Source organism: Equus caballus, chromosome X (assembly GCF_041296265.1).
Source record: "Equus caballus isolate H_3958 breed thoroughbred chromosome X, TB-T2T, whole genome shotgun sequence".
In the NCBI taxonomy this organism is placed as follows: Eukaryota; Metazoa; Chordata; class Mammalia; order Perissodactyla; family Equidae; genus Equus; species Equus caballus.
The window spans coordinates 17,319,646-17,336,148 of record NC_091715.1 but is presented as its reverse complement, the minus strand read 5'-3'; the positions used below and the strand labels follow the sequence as shown (position 1 = coordinate 17,336,148).

At 39.7% G+C, this 16,503-nt stretch overlaps 1 protein-coding gene across 3 annotated transcripts in view; it reads right to left on the bottom strand.

Moving 5' to 3' along the window:
• The window catches only part of PHEX (phosphate regulating endopeptidase X-linked), a 195,107-nt gene that overhangs the window by 26,893 nt on the left and 151,711 nt on the right, over positions 1 to 16,503 (bottom strand). The gene's annotated exons all lie outside the window — the stretch shown is intronic.

The window sequence follows — 16,503 nt, the reverse complement described above, 5'->3', positions numbered from 1 at the left end:
CAACCTCTTTACAGAAAACATCTGACACCTGCATGAGCCTCATTTCTGCTGCTGTTGCAATGAGAGGCCTCAGACAGCACACTCCTCTGATCAGCTGTATCTGCTCAACTTGTCAGGGCCATGGAACCCAACACTGATCAACAGCAGAATCTGATGCCCTCAGGACTATTCTGCTAAAGTGAATGGATTAACAGTTTAAGCTGCATTTTTGGAGACGTCAACTGGCAAGAGTGATAGATGGAATCCCAACAGGGCGAACTCAATATCTTATCTCATAAAGTGGATAAGTTGTATTTAGCAAAGGTAGAAGTAAAAAATAAATGGAAATGGAATTCTTTCTCTTTCCCTTTTCAACAGGCTTTTCTTACATTTTCTTGCGTATCCATTTTCTTTCTTTTTTCCCCCATTTCAGCACTGCCTCACCACTTGTTTCACATCTTTAAAGATCCTTTTTTATCAGTATATTTACGGGAGGCATTCCTCACAGAGTAAATGTGTGTGTGTATATATGTACACATTTACATACATACAGACACACACACATATGAGCGATAGGAAAGGAGGGAGAGGGAGGAAAGAGAAACTATTAGATTGACAAAAATTAATAAATTTGATAATAGGTAATACTGGCCAGGAAGCACACTGGTAGGAATGTAAATTGTTGCAAGCAGTTTGAAGAGCAATTTAGTCATCTCTTAATGGTTTAAATGCCATTTTAAAAATGAGTAACTACATGCTGATATGGAAAAAGCTCCAAGAGATATTAAGTGAAGAAAAGAAACTAAGTGAAAAAACAGCATTCAGTCCTGTATGGGGTCCTTTTATGGGTGACATATGTGTAAATGTATGTATAGGTATATACTGTCAGTTCTGCTATAACATTTACCATTGCAAAGGCAAATTTGTTCCAACGTGATTGAACATATTAGGGGAAAAACGGGGGCATAACTCCAATTTCACGTTTGCTTATGTGCAATTTTGTCCATGAGAAATGTTAAATGAAAGCAGAAAAACTCACCCAAATGTACTGAGGCCGCATAGGAATACACAAAATGCACACATCCCAACATGAACCAGCTACCTCAGTTCACCGCATGTGTCAGAAGCCACATCCACCCACATCTGGTGTTAAAATCTTCCTCCCAATTTCAGATAACCCACCGTCTACCGCTACACTATAACTCACAAGCTGCAAGCTCTCCAACACCCACTTCCACAAGCCAAATTCAGGTCTTGTCAAGGGAAAGCACCATATTTACTGCGTCATTTATGTATTTATCTATTTAACACGTGTAAAACTGCGCTGCCAGCCCTGGTGGTCTAGTGGTTAAGATTCGGTGCTCTCAACATCGAGGCCCAGGTTCGTTTTCCAGTCAAGGAACCACACCACCTGTCTGTTGGTTGTCATACTGTGGTGACTACATGTTGCTGTGACACTGAAAGCTACGCCACCGGTATTTCAAATACCAGCAGGGTCACCATGGTGGACAGATTTTAGCGGAGCTTCCAGACTAAGACAGACTAGGAAGAAGGACCTGGTCACTCACTCGCGAAAGAACTGGCCGTGAAAACCCTATAAATAGCAGCAGAGCATTGTCTGATACAGTGCCAGAAAGGTAGAGGGTGGCGCAAAAAGACCGGGCAGGGCTCTGCTCTGCTGTACACAGGGTCTCCAGGAGATAGAATCTACTGGAAGGCACTAACAACAACAACAACAAAACTGTACTATCATTTTTATGAGGCTCCTAGCTTTTGTTTTCATGTGTCACCAATAAAGTTTTTGATTGTTATGTCCCTAATTTCATTTTGCCCATAAGCCCTATGGCTTTTACAGCACAATTTTGCATAGTGCAGTGATGTCTAGGAACATAGATACCGTGCTATAGCAGAACTGACTGTATATGTACACAAATGCATCTACGTATATATGTACATACATATATTCCTGCCAGTGGTTCTCAAATTTTATCAGGCATCAGAATCACCTGGAGGGCTTACTGAAGTACAGATTGTTGGGCTCCACCTTCAGAGCTTCTGAGTCAGTGAGTCTGGAGAGGGGGCTAAGAATGTGTATCTCTAACAAGTTCCCTGTGACACTGATGCTGCTGGTCGAAGAACCACTGCCCACTCACTGGCTTGTGTGCTCTGTAGAGTCATGACTAAATATGTTCATTGCTGCATTGCTGTAATTGAGAAAAGTGTGCAACAAACTAAACGTCCAACAGGATGGGAATGACTTAATTATGGTATAACCATATCATGGACTGCTATACAGCAAATGAAAAGAGGTAGGTCTTAATATTCTAGCATGGAAAAATCTCCAAGACATGTTGTTGGAACAAAGCAAGGCACAGATACAGACATATAAATATCATTTCTATTTTTTAAATAACTATCCTATCAGTGTGAGTATATGTATGTAAATACACAAAAAAGGTCTGCAAAATACCTATCAAACTGATCACAGTGGTTATCTGTTGCAGATAATTGGGATGGGGGTGGGTTGTTAAAGGGGCTTTGGGCATAAATGTAATGTTTTAAATTTTGATTAGTCAAAGGTAATCAACTTGTGTAATTAAAATTAACTCTTAAAGAAATAAATGTGTGTATATTATAGAAAATTCTTCTAAAGGTTATCCAAAAACAGTTTACAGTTAACTAAGCTCACATGGTAGTATTTTGCTCTTGCACTTGTCAACACTAGCAAATTTCATTCCTATTTCAAGCAAAAATACAGATTGTGGTTATATAATTCCAAAGACTAAAAATCTGACAAAAGAAAATACTGGTATCTTTATGTTGTAATAACCTCATTATTTCCTAGTAAAAATTTCTCCTTTTCAAATCTTCACCTGGGAAAACCACTAAGGCCTGCTTTTGGTTTTCTACTTGGGTCAACCTTTTGTTTTTACTAGAGTTTCTCACAACTCCCCTATCAGTGAATACTGACTAACCTAGTTGGAGCCTTAGCAAAATGCTGACCATAAAACACATAGAGTGCTTTTGTTTAGGAGACAGTTGTCAAAGAACTGATCACATTCGGTGGGCAATTAACCCAGGCAGGGTCAACTATTTGACCTTTATAGTCATAAAGTTATATCCTGACTACAGCTACAGCTTTCCAGGAAAAGTTAAATGCCTTGATGTGTCTGGGTTTCAGTATCCATTTTATTACTGTAATATCACATTAATTAGGTTTTTTAGTATAGACAAATCTGGAGAATAAAACAAAATTAGCCCATTACCCCACAGCTCAGACCTAAGAACACAAACATATATATTCATAAATAGCAAATTCACATTGTATGAAGACACATGTTTCATGGAGAAACATGAAAAAAATTAATAATTCCCCTTTCTTCCCACCCCTCTCTCTTCTTTCTACTACTGTCTGCATTGCTTGCTTCAGATATTTGCTCGAATGTAACCTTCTCGTTAAGGCATTCCCTGTGATTTTTAAAGCAGAGAGGTGTTATCCTACCCCCCTTTCTTGCTTTACATCTCTCCATAAAACCACCATCTATGATACTCTACATTCTACTTATTCTGTATAAATTACTGTCTGTCTTTCCTCACCTAGAATGCAAGCTCCATAACAAAATAGATTTTTATTTATTTTTGGTATTCTTTCACCGTGATAGCTCCAGAGCTAGAACAATACCTGGCACATGGCAAGCACTCAATAAATATTTGTTGAGTGAATGGAATCTGCACCTTGTGAAACTCAAAGGGGTGACTGGGGCTAAGCATTACCTGTAATTATGAGTACATCTTGTTGGCCAAAGTCTGAAACATTACATGATACTGTCAGTACTACCAATGTGCTACATCCTGAAGTTTCCATATTCAATACCAGAACGAGGATACGTTTCATTATTCCAATTCTGGTTTGCATTTTCCTTCTAGATTAGAGATTCTGTTAGTTCCATTCTCTTGCATTCATGGAAGAACTAGTGTAGTTTTGAGGTCAGCACATTTTTTCCCAATAAACTTTCAATGAGAATGCAGATATTAACAAGATGAACAGGCCTGCCCAGCTCCATGCAAGTTCCATCACCCGTGTCCTCTTAGTCCGCCCTACCTCCAAGGAATAAAAATAGGACAATCTCCCTTTTTATGTTGGTGGTACATGCTGAAAAGAGAAAATCAGACAAAACACTGATTTGGATCAGAGTCCTTTGGCCCTAACGATACTGAACAAATATAATCTCTTCTCCCTACATTTTTGTATGCTTCATGAAACTGTCACATTAATTTTAAGTTCCATATCCACAAGTGTTTGATTCTTTAACGTCATCACACAGCAAATATTTTGAAAGCATTACCTTCCAAAGTTTTATGTTATTTGGAAGTTTATGTGTATGTGTTTTTATATTGACACTTAGAAATGGTGATTATTTTAAGACAAATGTAGTCAGACTCACCATCTTTTCCTGTTGTTTCCACATTTGGTCAGATTTAACAAAATGGGAGGCCTCCAACTTTCACTGCTGGACTTCAAAACCCAGAGCACCTGCTTCTTCACTTTCTCTATAGAAAACTTTTGTAAATTTACTAATATGATGCAAGGTGACTCAAACTCATCTGAATTTGGGTGGAGTTCATTCTTAAATTGAATCTTTCATTTGACTCTTTTGAAAGAATTAGCATTACTGAATTTGTTCGGCTAGGATCGCTCCAGCAGCCTCTGGGGCAGAAGTGGCACAGCCAGGGGCAAATGAAAACATAAGTTCAGTGCAAAAAATGACAGAGGGGAAAATTCTAAAGAATCCAATAGGTTTTAGAATGTGTGGACCAAAGTACACACTCAATTGTTTGATTAAATCCATTTCCATATTTGCTGTGGCTGCTTTCTCCAGACATATACTTGAGTTTTCCATTAAGCATGTATCTGTCTGTTTTCTTTCACTATGGGCATTTGCGAAGTTTTGCTAAGGAGCTGATTATATTAATACATTGTATTATATTATTAGCTCTACCAAATAACAGGATGTTTGGTCTTTTGCATTTATTTATTGATGTATGAATGTGACTTTATTCTAGTACATGTTATGACAGTTATTTTCAAAAGCCTAAGTGTATGTTTATATAACTGAACTAATCCATGTATCAATCCACATTTCAGAGTTTATTGCTGATGTATCAACATACATTATATCAGCAACATTATTATACTTCTTGGTGAGATTCACTTGCAGTTACTTCTGACCTATTTCATTATTTTACTTGACTTGCGCAATAGCTCCTAGCTCTATAGTTCACTAAGTGAACGCATTTTATAACCCTAATTTTGGAGATGTTAGTATATTTAAATCCAACTACAAAAACTACTGGGAATAGTTGGGTTTGGTTATGATGATGCAATTTCTATACATAATCATTGACCATTAACATTTACTGAGGACCTATGATGTTCCAAGCAACATGGGTAAGCTTTTAACATACAAACATCCTCAAGAACCCACAATCCAGTGACAGAAAGGATTTAACCAGGAAAAAAATTCCTATTTTGCAAGATCTAAAGAGGAAGGTGAACTCATATCAAAGCTCTCTGAAGTATATTTTTTAATTGAAATACGTTTTAAACTCAGTAGGGAAAAGAAATACATGGGAGGATACATGGATACATGGGAGGGAGTAGAAGCATAGAGGTGTTTTGGGAGAGCGGTTATCTATACACACGTCTACACTAATGGGTAAAAGATATGGTTTGTAAGATCACTTGGGGTTTGAGGTAGGAATGGTTTAGGACAGTGGTTCCCAAACCGTGGTCCCCATTCCAGCAGCATCAGCATCACCTGGGCACTTGTTAGAGATGTCAATTATCGGGCCCCCACTCCAGACCTACTGAATCAGGAACTCTAGGGATGGCGTCCAGAGTTTTCAACAGGCCCTCCAGGTTATTCTGGTGGTCTCTAGGTGAGACCCATTGGTTTAGGTCAGGATAAGGATTCTCAACTCCAACTGCACATTAGAATCCCTGGGGAGCTTTTTCAAAATATACCCATGTCCAAGCCCCTGCCCCAGCACTATGAGGCCACAGTCTCTGGGATGGAGCCCTGAACATCAGTATGTTTTAAAAGCTCCCCAGGTGATTCTAATGTACAAACATGTTCAGAACTCTTGGTTTAGCAAAAATAAGGAACTGCTTATATTCAACTTAACTGATGTCTATAAGTCAGCCCTCTCGTCTCATTCTCCTCTCTTCACCACTCCTCAACACTATGCTTATAACATAGGATTAGATGTTTTTATTATAATTTTTCAGACTATACTTTTATAACTGAAAACTTTACATAGCTTATAAATTATGATTGTGCGAAAGGACAAAAAGAGTTTTAAGTGTAACTGCCTTGGAAAATCCAGGATGAATGCTCACTCTAAGAGAGAATGAGTGTTACATCTTATTCAGGATTAGATAAGCCAGATACCACTCTTCTAGAATCTAGGGGGCCATCAGTTGGGATATGGAAATTGCTGCAATTACAAAGCACTTCTGGTTATGTTTTTTGCTGTAAAGAGATTTCATTGTCATCACTACTAAGATTAATAGTGGCTTTTTTTTTCAATTTGGCATCTTGCAGTAGTTTGGTGAATGCCAACCTTCTCCTTTCCAGAAAGTATCAAGTTCTAACAGCTGTGACTCATGTCAAGGGATTCAGCAAGATGCCTTAGCCATCTGTTGGCTTCCTGCAGGTAACCTCCTGCCACTGTACCTATCAGCCTAGAACTGACAAGCAGAAAGCAGCTTCTAAAATCTGCCCTCCATCTTGAAACCTTCTCTTCTGGCCCTTCTGTAATTTTTCTGCCATAATTACCTTTAGACTACAACAAAGAGAACCTTCTCTTCTTTACCAGGGTGACCAACCATCCCTGTTTGCCCAGGACTGAAGGAGCTCCTGGGATTCAGAACTTCCAGTGCTAAAATTGGGACAGTCCCAGGCAAACCAGGATGAATTGGCCCCCCTACCTTTACCGAACCAAGTTTGACCTCTTTTGCATTTGCTTATTTTTATAGCTCAGTGGTCCTCAAACTTCAGTATCTAGCAGAGGTTTGATGGTTAAAATCTTGTTACAACATAAACTGCTTGGCCCACCTCCAGAGTTTCTGATTCAGTAGGTCAGGGATGGGACCAAGTGATGCCCATTTATCACAAGTCACGCTGATGATCCAGGGACCACACTTTGAGAGAACCACTGCTATAGTTCAACATCTGGCAGGGAAAACACAAATTTCCTCCCATTCTGAAGCTCAGTATCTCATATTCTACTCATATTCCAACAGGTCCTTTCATACACACAGCTGCTGTCCTAGGTATTCAAAACTGACACCAGAGGCAGTGATGTTCAGCCCAGGCCTGGGAATACAGTAGATGCTCAATAAATGCTTGTGTAGGTTCACTGATCCATATCTGGACATGAGACATGGTCTCAAGAATGAAAATGTGACTAATATTTTCCCCCATATCAATTAGACCAAAAAACCCTGAGTCTCTTTATTCTTCTCCTCCAAAAGCATCTTTACAATGCGTAACTTGGTAAAAAGAAAACCATCTCATCTATTGTTAGTGGAAATATAAATTGGTACCACTTTTCTCAAGTCAAGTAAGATGTATTTTTACACCCTTAAATTGGGCATACCATTTGACTCAGCAATTCCTCCACATCTAGGAATTTACCCTAAAGAAATAGTCTCAGATTTATACAAAAACTTGGCCAGAAAACTTATCACAGAGGGTTTTTTTCCTACAATAGTGAAACAGCCTGAATGTCTATTGGTAGGAAATTAAAGAAATTAAGGTGCTTTTATTTTGTGGAATTTATGCATGATGACTTAGAATATGTAATAATGGAAAAAATATTAACGTTACAATGTTCAGTGGGGAAAAAAGAATTATTGGATGAGTCATATTTAATTTCTATATTAAAATATGTGTAGACAAACATAAGTTTGAAGAGTAGTCAACAAAATTATTAATCATGTCTATTTTTAAATGATGATATTAACTTAAGTTTTTTAGCTTATCTAAAAATTTTCCAGAGTTCCTACAATAAATATGAACTACTTTGTAATAAGGGTCAAAGACAATTGATTTTTTCAAGGGAGAACCAGTGAGATTGTGACCATCAAGATAAATTAGTGAGATTGCTCCCTGACTTCCTGTCTCCCATCACCATGGCTCTTTCCCAGCTTCCCGGCGCTTTCCTCACTCTGGCTCACATCCAGGTCACTCCTTGTGACTGTCCCACTCACACCCCAGCTCTTTGATCAGATTGACCCTAATAATCATTCTGTGCTTTCATGCTACCAGCCCTGCAGCAAACGTGCCCAGTCCTCTATGTCTGGAAACAGCATTTATCCTGTCCTACAAGTGTGTTTTCAGAAGTGCCCTGCAGGTGGCAAATGTGTCCCTCCAGGCATTGGTCCTGGGACTCACCACAGTAACAGGAATGCCACTGCAGGGCATTCCAGTTGAGGGCACCTTTGTCTTCCAGTGGCACTAATCAGAATGTCATTCTTAGCTGCCTTTCTGGTCAGGCAACAGAGATGGGCGGGGGGGGGGGGGTGCTGTATTAGGACCTCCAGAGTCCTGGACTAGACCAGGACAAGAACATCTTAAAATAGTTGTAGCAGGTGTCCCAGAACCTTGCTAAGTGCATCATCTGGCAATTTTGCAAACTATTAGTAGTTTGTTCATAACTTCAGCTCACTTAAAACTTTTTAAATCTCATAGTAAATTTTGTGAAGTAAAATCTTTTTAGAGAGTACATCTAAATATGGCATCTCTCAAATAACCCCCCTCCACTCTACCCTAATCCAAGGATGCAAGGGGATCACCGGCACAGCCAAAGGGCTCGCAGAGAACAGCGCTCTTCGAGGCGGCAATAATGAACTGCTGCTCAACACGACAGCCTTTTGGGATGTGGAATCAGCACAACCTGGGGATCATCTGACCTTGTGACCCTCACCTCCTGGCTGTCCCCACATCCTATAGCTTGTTTCCATACCAAACAGAAACAATCCTCCACCACATAGGTGAGGGCATGACATAGTAATGGTTACTCTAACATACATTTATATCATGCTCTTAACCTTTTCAGAGTGTGTTCACATGTATCATTTCATGGAATTCTCACATTTCTTATTCAGTATCGAACAGTATAGGGTGAAGATTAAGAGCATGCAATCAGAGAAGCTGGGTTATACTCCCAGCCCTGCAGTTTACTAGTCATGTGGTCTTTGGCAAGTGACTTAGCCTCTCCGAGCTTCAGTTTCCTTGTCTATAAAATGGGCCTACAATGCCAAGCTTATAGAACTACTGTGAAGATTAGAGATAACATATGTTAAAGCACCCAGCGCGATGCTTGGCACATTAATGGTTCTTGGTGAAGAGTAGCTGCACAGAACAACTGCAATCTCCATTTAACGGGAGTCTTTCAAAGCATCAATGGAAAAGTTGGGAAACTGCTACCTGTATTATCACTACACAGTTATTTAAGAACCATCCCCTACTCTCCCTCACCAGTGTCACTGCCTAGGTTTAGACCCTCCCTATCCTTCTCTTGAACCATCTGCCAACTCCTAACTGTTCTAAGTGACCTCAATATTCCTCCTCCCCAAGCCATGATCTTTAAGACTAAGACCAAGGAAGCAAAATTTAAGTTTCTTGCCTCCCAAAGAAAACTATACTAGCTCCTTATGGCCTGTTCCTCAGTATGGCTTACAAGGCCCTCATCTCCTTCTTCCACATGTCATCTCCCATCACTCCTTCTCCCCCTCCACCATATGCAGCCTCTGCCCCAGCATTTGTGACCATATCATCAGCCATTCCTGCACCATGCTCTGCTTTGTCTGTTGCCTTTGTACCAGCCAATCCTTCCTCCTGCATGTCTCAACCTACCTTCTTTGCCTGGAGAATTTCTTTTTCCTTTCAAACGTCACTTTCACTGTGAAGCCAATCTTGACTCCCCCAGATTAATCACCCCTCCTCTGTGGCTCCCAGGATGCACTGCACACCGTTCTGCCACACACTAATCATGATGTCTTACAAATGACTGGTAACAAGTCTGTCTCTCTCAACTCTTCAAAAGAAAAGACTTTTTTTAAAAACATTTTCCCTTCTTCTCCCCAAATCCCCCCAGTACATAGTTGTGTATTTTAGTTGTGGGTCCTTCTAGTTGTGGCATGTCCGACGCCGCCTCATCATGGCCTGATGAGTGGTGCCATGTCCTCACCCAGGATCTGAACCAGCAAAACCCTGGGCCCCAGAAGCCGAATGCGAGAACTTAACTACTCAGCCACGGGGCCAGCCCCAAAAAGACTCTTAATAGCTAAGATTTATTAAGTACCTACTACAAACCAGTCTCTCTTTCAAGCATTTTATATACATTACCTCCTTTAATCTTCATGACAATCCTATAGGATAGTCACTACTATTATCTCTATTTTACAGATAATTAAACTGAGGCTTAAAGATGTTAAGTAACTTTAAGACGTCAAATAAGATGTTAAGGTTACAAGTTATTAGTGGCCAAGCCAGGATTCAAAATCAAAGCCCACACTCTTAACCACTATACCATACCATATCATATACCCCAGCAGTGAACTCAGTACCTGGCAGACTGTAATGTCTATATTAGCTAGCTCTTGCTGTGTATGTAACAAAGTACCCCAAAACACAGTGGTTCAAAACAATAAACATTTACTATCTCAGTTTCTCCTGTCCAAGAATTCAGAAATAGCTTATTTGGGTGGTCCGTTTTAGGGTCACTCATGAGGTTGCTGTCAAGACGTCAGCCTGGGCTGCAGTCATCTTCAGGCTTGGCTGGACGGGAGGATCTGCTTCCAAGATGGCACACTCACATGGTGCTGGTTATGGGCAGGAAACCTCAGGTTCTTCACATGCAGACCTCTCCACCAGCTTCTTGAGTGCCCTCATGACATGGCTGCTGGCTTCCCCCAGAGTGATCAATCCAAGAGAGCAAGGCAGAAGCCACAATGCCTCTTATGATCTAGCCTCAAAAGTCACACCCCGTTCATTTCCACAGTATCCTATTGGTTACAGAGATCAGCCTTATTCAGTGTGAGAGGAGACTATACAGGAAGTGAGAATCATGGAGGGCTCTCTAAATATTAAGTGAATAAATGGAAAAAGTTACTAAGAATCACTCTGAGTGTCAGGATCTCTTCTAGATAATTAGAAGTTTAGATTAGTGGCCACTCAAGTTTCCTCCCTCTAGCTCCAAAACTATGGAAGACTATTTCCAAATTGTCCCCAAACAGAGCATCAAGTGGATTCAGGGACTTCATTTCATTAAGTTCCAGTAGAGGCTGCAGGTAAGTGAGTATTCACTAACCTGGCTTCCACTTTATGGTTTTAGGCAGAGTCAATGAAGTATGAGAAATTCTCCCAGTTTGAAACAATTATTTCCTTAACAGCAAAACAAATCTATGTTTGATTTCAAGATTAATTCTATAGTTTGATGCCAGCATAAGCACAGCCTCTGGACAAAGGCTTATCTTTAGCAGAATATCCACGATTAAACTGGGGCAGCCAAATCCCTTGTGCAGAACAGCAAAAATAATAAAATCATTGGTTTTTAGCCCTTAGGCCTTGCTTGTTTTCAAGCCAAGGTTCTACTTTCTTAAAATAATTTCTTAACATGATTTGAAATGTATGAAGATAAAAACTAATATTGAAATGAGACATTTTGCTGATACACATTTATACTAAATATATGAAATTAATTTTATTCTAAAGATAGTCCATGTTAGTAAAAAGGAAAACCAAATGTGAGCTGTTCACTCTACCACTCTCAGACCCCAGGTACCACCACCTGATTAGATCCAAAGCACTTTGGAAGCTGGATCTCATCCTCTCACAGTGCTCTACAGCAGGGGTTGGCAAACTGTAGCCCATGTAAACAGTTTTACTGGAACACAGCCATGTTCATTTGTTTATGAATTGTCTATGGCTGCAATGGCAAAGTTGAGAATTTGCAACAGAGACCATATGGCTTGCAAAGCCAAAAATATTTACTATCTGGCCTTTTACAGAAAAAGTTTGCTGGGGGCTGGCCCCGTGGCCGAGTGGTTAGGTTCACGTGCTTTGGTTCAGCGGCCCAGGGTTTCGCCGGTTCGGATCCTGGGCGCGGACATGGCACCACTCGTCAGGCCATGCTGAGGAAGCATCCCACATGCCACAACTAGAAGAACCCACAACTGAAAATATACAACTGTGTACCGGGGGGCTTTGGGGAGAAAAAGGAAAAATAAAATCTTAAAAAACAAAAAGTTTGCTTACCCCTGGTCTATGCCTCTAGAGGTTTGGCCTGAAGTAACCTGCTATAAGCCCAAAATGTCTATGCAAGCTACATGCTGTTCCAAAAACTTTTATGGTGGTAATGGGGTTGTTACTCTTTATGTTGAAGTACTACATACATACAGTAAAGGCACAAATTTTAATGGTAGAACACAATGAGTTTTTACACATGTATCACCTGTGCAACCACCTCCCAGCTCAAGATAATGTTTCCTGTGGCCCCTCTCCTGGTCGACCCCCCCAACAAAGGTAGCCATTATTTTATCTTCTGTCACTTAGATTCATTTGACTGTTCCTGAACTTTATATGAATGGAAGCATGCAGTGTTCCACTAAGCATTAAGTCAGTGGTATTCTCACATACTGCAACATGGGGCAGTTTGTTCTTTTTCATTGCTGTGTAATATTCAATTGTGGGGATATATCATAATTTATTTACCTATTCTTCTGTTGATGGACATGAGGCTCTTTCCAGGTTTTTGCTGTTATGAATAAAGCTGCTATGAACATGGTGTACAGGTCTTTTGGTGGGCATAAGGATCCATTTATCTTATCAAGAGTGAAATTTCTGGGCAATAGGAGATATCAACAAACTGCCAAACACTTTTCCAAATTGGTTGTCTTTTTTCTAATACACAAAAATATTGTTTTAATTTATAAAGTCTTTTGAGAGCAAAAATCCAAAATATCCCCCCTGACCAAATCTTCATATTCTGTTTGTCTTCTGACAGATTGGCTATCCTGTGGATTACTGGCATGCCAATTTTAGATATACAAACCCTGACCTTGGCAATGTGCTGGCACTTTTCAAATTCATCTCATTAAATCCTCACCAAAAACTCTGTGGGCTGGGTAATCTCAACATGTGGCAGACAAGGACAATAAGGGTCAGAAAGGAGAAATACTTTGACCGAGGTCATACAACCAAATGAGTAGCACTCAAGGTCTCCCATGGAGGCTCTCACTGTTTCCCTACTAAAAGCAGGAAGACCAGTTTTGCAGCGATCACGAAGTTAGGGAAGCACAAGCTTAGGCACCAATCACCTCAGCTCTTGTTTTCCTCTTTAACCAGCTTATCAGTTCAAATATAATTAAATTCCGCAACAGCTCCTGAGTATAACTCCTCGTACAGAAGACTTCAATTATTATTATTTCACATTACACTCTGTGTCTGAAGACATTGCTACCCAGCTTGACAAGGGTAGAAAAATAAGAAGCTATAACCACTCTGCAAAAATCTAACATTGAAAGATGGCCACAAATCATAGGGTTTCACACAAAGGCATGGATTTGCAAGAAACCTACAGGTTTTCTATTTTCTACACAAGTCTCTACTGCGTGCAGAAGCAGACTTAAGTGGCATAAATCAGAAAATGATAATGGGAACTGAATGAAATTCTCATAAATCATGTTACTAAGTATAGTTACATCTTAGATGTGAAACCCAATTAAACAGATGGCCACATGCTGTCAGAATCAGCCCCTAATCAATAAAGATGTTCATTTTAGAAAATCACCTCAATTTTTCACTTCTTCAGTGAAGCAAAAAGAAGGCAGTTGGGGGCTAGGGGAAGTCCCAGGAAACCCAGTGGGGAAATGTATAAGAAGAAACTCCACCTGTCTTAATTTGTAGTCCAGAAAATCAGAAAGGAGAAAGAGAAAAGAAAGTCACCCAAAGGATTCCCTGTCATCTTGCCTGGGAATGTAATTTACAATGAGAGCAAGCACTGGTCATTAGGAAAATAGAAACAGCTTGAATCTCTTAATTAAAATACTGCTTCAAATTGTTCATTCCAAACCCCCTCTGCTCATCAGCTTTCAAGAAACCACTAGGTTACCCTAAAATGGCTATTTCTTCAGTAAACCTCTGATAGGATCAGCTCTTCCCAGATAAGGAAAAGGGCAAGCAGGGGTGAATCCTGGAGGCAGAATTATTATTAGACATACTTAAATCCCCAAAGGAGCACTAAGCATTCACTGACACTGGAAAGTGAGTGTGGAAACATTAGTGAAGAGTCTATCTCAATGCCTTTTCTTGCATAAGAGCTGATCTAATACATTCACTGCATTGGTGAAAATTAAGTCTACTAATGCTAAGAGGTGATGAAAACACTCCTGTACTTTGGAAAATATTTGGTGTTATCTGGTAAAGTTGACTATTTGCATACCCTACAAGCCAGTAATTCCACTCCTAGTATATATCACAAACACTTTTTCAGGGGACATATACAAGAATACTCAGAGTAACACTGTTCATAACAACAAAAATCTGGAGGGGAAACACATAAGTCTGTCAACAGATAAGGTCTATAGAACAGATAAGTAATCTGGGGTACAGTCATGCAATGGAATATTTCACATCAGTGAAAAGGAAAAGACCTACTACTACATGTTACGTGGATGAATCTTAAAAACATTTTGATTGAAAAAACACAGTTGCTTAAGATTGCATGCAGTATGATACCATTTTTATTATGCTAAAAATAAGCAAAAATAAACAATATATTGTTTAGGGATACATAAGCGGTTTAAAATTTTTAAAAACATGAAAATGATAAACACAAAAGTCAGAACAGCGGTCACCTCTATGGTGAGGAAGAGGAAGGGGATGGTGAGGAGCACAGACAGATGCAATATCAGGAAGGTCCCGCTTGTTGGTTGGGTGGTGGGTTCATAGGCATATATTTATTTTATCATATGTTTTCTTATGTACTTTATAACTTTATATGTTCTAGAATGTTATATATATATTCTTTTGCAGGTACCAAATATTACATAATAAAACATTTTCTTTTAAAATGGATAATCCAAAGAATTTTCTATTGCCCAATAGGTTGTTCCAAATAATATTGCTATAATTCATATTATTATAAATAGTAGCTATAATTAATGTCTCAAATAGCATAAGTTCCTATGTAACATGTGAATCTTAATTCTCAGCTTGGAGCCATATCAAAACATTATGGTGTACGTTTTAAATATAAACAATTTTTATTTGTCAATTATATCTCAACAAAGCCGGGGGAAAAAAAGAAAGCAATGGTAGTTTCATGATAATAATGAATATTTTATAGTAAGGAGTGACATTAGAAATAATCAAAATATGTAACAACTGATTTGGTTAGATAAATTAATGCAGAAATCAAAAATTACTACCATCTGCTGGTTTTCCTTCTGTTCATTACTCAGACCAAAGTCCAGCAGAGACTGCCATTCCCAAAAGTGGCCACATGAGGGCGACTCTAAGGAGATGTGGCAGCTACAGCCTTCCAGCTGTCCTCTCTGACCAGGGTGTCCTGTCAGGATGAGGGCAAGCATGAAGGACCTACAGCAGGCAGGCAGAACACCTCAGTGAGAAGGTGGCATTCAAGTAAAGATTTGAAGGAAGTGGGAACACAAACCATGCAGATCACTTGGGGAAGTTTTCCATGGCAAACAGAGCCTAGGGTATAAATGTCAGGAGGGAAGAGTGTTTCATACTTTAGGAACAGGAAGGAGGCCAGTGTGGCTGGAACAGAGGGGAGGTAAAGGTAGTGTGATAAGAGGCTTCTGGGCCATCGCAAATAATTTGGCTTTTATTCTGGGTGAGATGGGAAGCTGATAATGGGTTCTGAGCAAAGGAGGGACATGAGATGATTGTTAAACATCTTTAAATGGCTGCCATATTATATTCAGAATAGACTGAAGGGGGACAAGGACAGCAGCAGGGAGGCCAGGGAGGAGCTATTACAGGTATCCAGTGGGGAGATGGTGGGGGCATGGTCAACGGTGGCAAATCTTTATAAACGTCATCCCTCGCATTTAACAAACAGCATAGAGATGTGCTTAAAACCATGAGATTAGATATTATCACCAAGGAAGATGAAGAACAGAAGAGGTGCAGAGGGGCTGAGAAACCAGCAAGGACTTGAGCAGGAGCAGCCCGCCCTCCCCACAACAGGTCACCACCAACCTGACTTGGTGTTTGTCATTCTCATGAATGTCGTCATAGTTTTACTACATATAAGTGTATCTCTAGACAATATATAAAATTCTTCTGCATGCTTTTCAACTTTATTTGGTATCATACTTAATATATTCTGTCAAGTTGGTTTTTCCCCACACAACCTAATATTTGTGAACTTCATCCATGTTATTACATGTCACTCTAGGTCATTCATTGTTCACTGCTGTATGGCATT